Source organism: Eptatretus burgeri, chromosome 7 (genome assembly GCF_056783735.1).
Source record: "Eptatretus burgeri isolate ZD-2024b chromosome 7, Ebu_testis_v1, whole genome shotgun sequence".
Classification (NCBI taxonomy): domain Eukaryota; kingdom Metazoa; phylum Chordata; class Myxini; order Myxiniformes; family Myxinidae; genus Eptatretus; species Eptatretus burgeri.
In genome coordinates this window covers 55,517,013-55,522,353 of record NC_140967.1, presented here as the reverse complement: position 1 = coordinate 55,522,353, position 5,341 = coordinate 55,517,013, and the positions used below count along the sequence as shown (strand labels likewise).

General features: G+C 43.0%; 1 pseudogene; it reads left to right on the top strand.

Moving 5' to 3' along the window:
* Nucleotides 1–856: 856 nt before the first annotated feature.
* LOC147023296 (uncharacterized) lies at nt 857–2,081 on the top strand (annotated as a pseudogene).
* Nucleotides 2,082–5,341: the final 3,260 nt, after the last annotated feature.

Here is a 5,341-nt window from a genome sequence, read left to right as displayed (position 1 = left end):
TATGTGCTGTATTCTTTTAGGAGTGGTGCTATGATGTCTTAAATGTATAATATGGAATAGGCAAAGCCTAGAAGCGAACGTAGAATTCTTCTTACATTTGATGCTGCAATTTCCGGTTACTTCGGCCTGGATTCGGGATCAGCGATCAAATAATGTAAATCACTATTAAAAATTATTTTTGATGATGCGGGAGATATCTTTATTATAAAATTAGGTAGACTTAAAACTGCAAGAGTATTTACTCTCTAGTTTTGTTGTTAATTTTTTCATCATAAAGGTGTGATTGGGTATACTATAGATCAAATTAATTATTTGTGCATTTTTATAACCGTGATAACACGACTGCATATTACCTCAACATTACCTTCACAACAATAACTACACTGCCTAGAACAGGATCTCATCAAAAAAAATAAATACTAGAAGCGAACGTAGAATTCTTCTTACATTCGCTTCTGACTTTACCTATAACTTTTTCACAACTGTATATGCAATTTCCGGTTACTTCGGCCTGGATTCGGGATCAGCGATCAAATAATGTAAATCACTATTAAAAATTATTTTTTGATGATGCGGGAGATATCTTTATTAAAATAAGTGGAGGAAATATACACCAAATATACACCACCATAAATATACACCATATTTGGGTCTTTCATGTCTCCGATGATGCCTTTATCTCCCGGCATGCATCATTCCCCATGCCAAAAAAACGGAAGCAAAAAAAAACCGGAAGCAAAAAAAAAAACGGAAGCAAAAGGGTCATAGCCAACAACACAGATTCCAAATTGCCAGAGTATTGTGTTGTTGTTGTTGTTGTTGTTGTTTCCTATTCTCTCATGTGCACGCGTTAAGTATGAAGCTCACTACATTCACTACTATGTTTCAGGAGACTGATACTGGGAGTGACAGAGACCATGAGCCACATGATCAACCCCAGGCCCTCTGCATCATATGCAAAACTTCTGGTGGGACCAACCTTAGACAGTTTGATGATAAAACATCGGAAGCTATCAAGAAAGCAACTGAGGTCAGGCTACAACTAAAAACAGACAGATACAGAGATGTGATAACAGAAGTCAATTTGCAACTGGACTGAGGCAGTGCATGTTATCATACAAAACCATGCTACAAAAATTTCACTGCCGTTAAAAACATATCAGCTGGTCAGAGCACAGATGAGCCTCCTGCTAAAAAGCCAGAGACAAGAGAACGAAGCTTTCTTCCACCAAGTGATTCAAAAGGTTTGCTGAAAGGATCATGCATCTTCTGTCCAAAAGTTAGGAAGACAGTAAACAAGAAAGTAGAGCCACTATCAGATTGTCAGACAAAAGATGGGTGTGAAAAAATATTTGCAGCAGCCCCTTACAGTACCAATGAGCGCATCAAATAATTAGTCAGTTGTCGTATTGATCTAATAGCAAAGGAGGCTCAGTATCACAAATCCTGTCGTCGTGAATTCTTCAATGAGGTCGAGGGACCTCCTCTGCAGAGAGCACAGGCTACGAACAGACAGCTACACGCAGACACCTTCAGCACTATTGCCGCATTTATTGAAACAGAGGTGATAGTTAATCGGCAGGCAATGTTTGTTTCGTCATTATTTGACTTGTACAAGGCGGAATATCTTGCCAATGGATTAACAGAAGAGAACATTGATAGCAATACAACACAGGCTTTGACAAGAAAAATACAGGAGAAATTTGGTGACAAAATATCCGTCACACTTTTCGACTACCAGAGAGGGAATTTCCTGTACAGTTCGGCTTTATCGGTGGACGACGGAAAAGCAAATCTGCAGAATGAGAAAGAGAAGCACCAACCCACTATAAGGAGGGCAGCTCTTCACCTAAGAAATGAAATTCTTGGGATGCCTAAATGGAGAACACCAACTCCTACATCTGTTGAGTCCATGAAGACCTGCTCACCGGATCTCCCTGGGGACCTGCTATTGTTTTTCAGGACCCTACTCTATGGGCTTCATAAATCTACTGGTGAGGCTAACAAGGATAATGTGGACAGAAGTCATGGAAATGTCATCCGATGCAGTGTTTGAGCGGTACATCGCTCGTCTATGCTAGCCCAATTTTTTAGGCCCTTTGTGGGGGTCTGGCGGGCCTTTTGCAGTGGGAAAAATGTCTGCCGTTTGTGTTGATATTGGCATGGCAGTGAGCACACCATGGTGGTGGATTTAAGTGGTACCTCACTCATCTATGTAGCACCCATTTTTGGCCCCTTGGGGGGTCCTCCAAGTCTACACGCAGTGGTGGTACCCGGCAGACTCCCATTTCCGTTCATTTCAGGTGACCCCCTACACACTCCCATAGCCAGATATTGGTACTTAGTTCGTCTAACCAAATGTTTCTGGGCTGCCGGTCTAATATATATTTTGTTGCGATTCTGGAAACCACATGCCTCTAAGGCATTGGCACCCAACATACAGTGATCCCCAGACAGTTATTTCATGAGTATATGTGCAGTTACACCTGTCCCTCATGTCTAATGGGTTAACGGGACAAAGTGCTTTGTGTGGGTCTTATAGCTCGGTCTAATTATATCTCCATTTTGCATTCAATCGCTATCTTCATTCCAATTCTTTCCTCTTATCCATGAAATAAATCAAATTACCCAGATGACCATTTATAACCATTTTATACCCCTTTTACACCCAGGCACCGCTCCAGACAGTGCCTGTGAAAACCACAGCGACAACCTCCACCACCAGACTGCACGGGACGCGTGCAGCACAGCGATAACTTCCACCACCTTAATGTATGGGACGTGTGTAGCCCAGCAATAACCTCCACCCACTGTATAGGACGCGCGCGGCACGCCCTTTCATTTGAATCTGCATCTAATACTTTTATCTTTCTTCCTTTCAACCCTGATTTACATCCAATCCTTTCCTTCAATCCACAATACAAAGCGAGCAGGTGCAAATGCACGATAAGACACCCTCACAGTCCTGTAATAATTACCATCGCACTGTACGGGATGCGCTTGGCACACATCTTTATCCGGGTCTGTACGCTGATTTACAGCGGCGTCTTACCATCGACTTTCGCTTGCCACCTCGGCCACCAATATCTCCCGCAAACGACAGAGGTCATCCCGCGCCTGAACGAGGCCACATTCAGCATTGGCAGTTCCCCTAATCCCAGAGTGAACAGTTGCAGCCTTTGCTGCTGATCCCTTGAAACGCTGAAAGTTGAAAGTTGTACAACTGCTCGATGAGGCTTTTACGACTGATGAGAACTCCCAGTGCTATTTGGAGTGTAGTTGGTCGATTGGTGATTATATTCGTTATGACGTTTCCTATCAGAGCTCCTGGAAGTGTGCAGTCCAGTTTAGCTGATATTTTGGAGAATAGCAATTGAAGGGTTGAACTCACTGCTTCATTAGCAATATCTATATTAATTCTAGTCTGATAGGAACTGTGGTTGGACGACAACTGCTTAGATTCCTGTGCAACCTTCTTGGCAATTCGTTCTATGGAAACATCAATGGCGTCATCTTCAGTTTGGAACTGAAGTCAGTTTGGAACTAGGGAGTGAGTGTTGCAGCCGACAACAGATGATTTTTCCATGCTACGTGCTTCAGCACTCTGCGGTCCCGTTGTGTGAGCTTGTGTGGCCTACCACTTCGCGGCTGAGCTGTTGTTGCTCCTAGACATTTCCACTTCACAATAACAGCACTTACAGTTGACCGGAGCAGCTCTAGCAGAGCAGAAATTTGACAAACTGACTTGTTGGAAGGGTGGCATCCTATGATGGTGCCACGGTGAAAGTCACTGAGCTCTGCAGTTGGACCCATTATACTGCCCATGTTTGTCTATGGAGATTACACGGCTGTGTGTTCGATTTTATACACCTGTCAGCAATCGGCATGGCTGAAATAGCCGAATCCACTCTAATTAGAAGGGGTGTCCACATACTTTTTGCCATGTAGTGTACATTAGTGGGGATCAGCTCACTACGTTCACCTCACACACATCGCTGCAGAGGCACATGCTTGTGTTATCTGAGGATAATGACTCCTCATGAGTTGCTGTGTGGTCACGATTTACCCCAATTATTATACAAACTTTTCTTTTGTACAAATTTCTTTGTTATACAGTATTGGTAATATTTAATTTTTATAAGCCATTTAAGTTGGAAAAAGTTTTTTTCATTAAAAAAAAGTATCTTCAAGAAATTACAAATAACCCCTTTCTATAATATATAGTATGTGTGTGTGTGTGTGTGTGTGTGTGTGTGTGTGTGTGTGTGTGTGTGTGTGTGTGTGTGTGTGTGTGTGTGTGTGTGTGTGTGTGTGTGTGTGTATATATATATATATATATATATATATATATATATATATATATATATATATATATATATATATATATATATATATATATATATATATATATATATATATATATATATATATATATATATATATATATATATATATATATACATACATACATCAGAGTATACATGTTCGGTGCAGACTGGAAGTTTGGTACGATGGTATTTATCTCCAGATGTATCCGCGTGGTGTTTATGTCCAGATTGAAGATAATCTCTGGACAAGTCTGTGCGGTGTTTGTCTCAAGACAGATTGGCTCCGGACGCGTCGGGGCGGTATTTATGTCTAGGCAGTGTTTGTCTCCGAACGTGCATCTCCATGTGCCTGGATGGTGGATATGACCGGGCGAGGTTTGTCTCCAGATGCGTCCGGATGGGAGTTTGTCCCCAGATGTGTCTGGACGGGAGTTTGTCTCCGGACGTGTCCGAGCAGTGTTTGTCTTTGGACTGTGTTTATCTTCGGACAGGTCTGGGTGGTGTTTGTCTTTGGGTGGTATTTTTGTATGACTGGTAGAAAATGGATTTCAGACATTATTTTGTTTCCATCTTCACTGTTATTTTATGCAGAATCATTTTGATGAGACAGTATGAATCATAATTCATTCTACACCCTCCACCACAAGTCTGCCTTCCCTCCCTCCCACTGCCTTCCCTCCCCCCTCCCCATCCTCACTCTCCCTCCCTCCTCATTCTCCCTCACTCTTCCTCCCTCCTCACTCTCCCTCTCACTCTTCACTCTCGCTTTCACTCTTCCTCCTCCCTCTCCCTCCTCCCTCTCCCTCCTCCCTCTCCCTCCTCACACCTCTCTCCTCCCCTCTCCACTCTTTCTTCCCCCTCCTCCTTCCTGCTCTTTCTTCCCCCTCACCTCCCTCTTTCCCACTCCCCCTCCCTCTTCTCCCTTTTCCACTCCCCCTCCCTCTTCTCTCTTTTCCACTCCCTCCTCCCTCTTCTCTCTTTTCCACTCCCCCTCCCTCCTCTCTCTTTCCCCC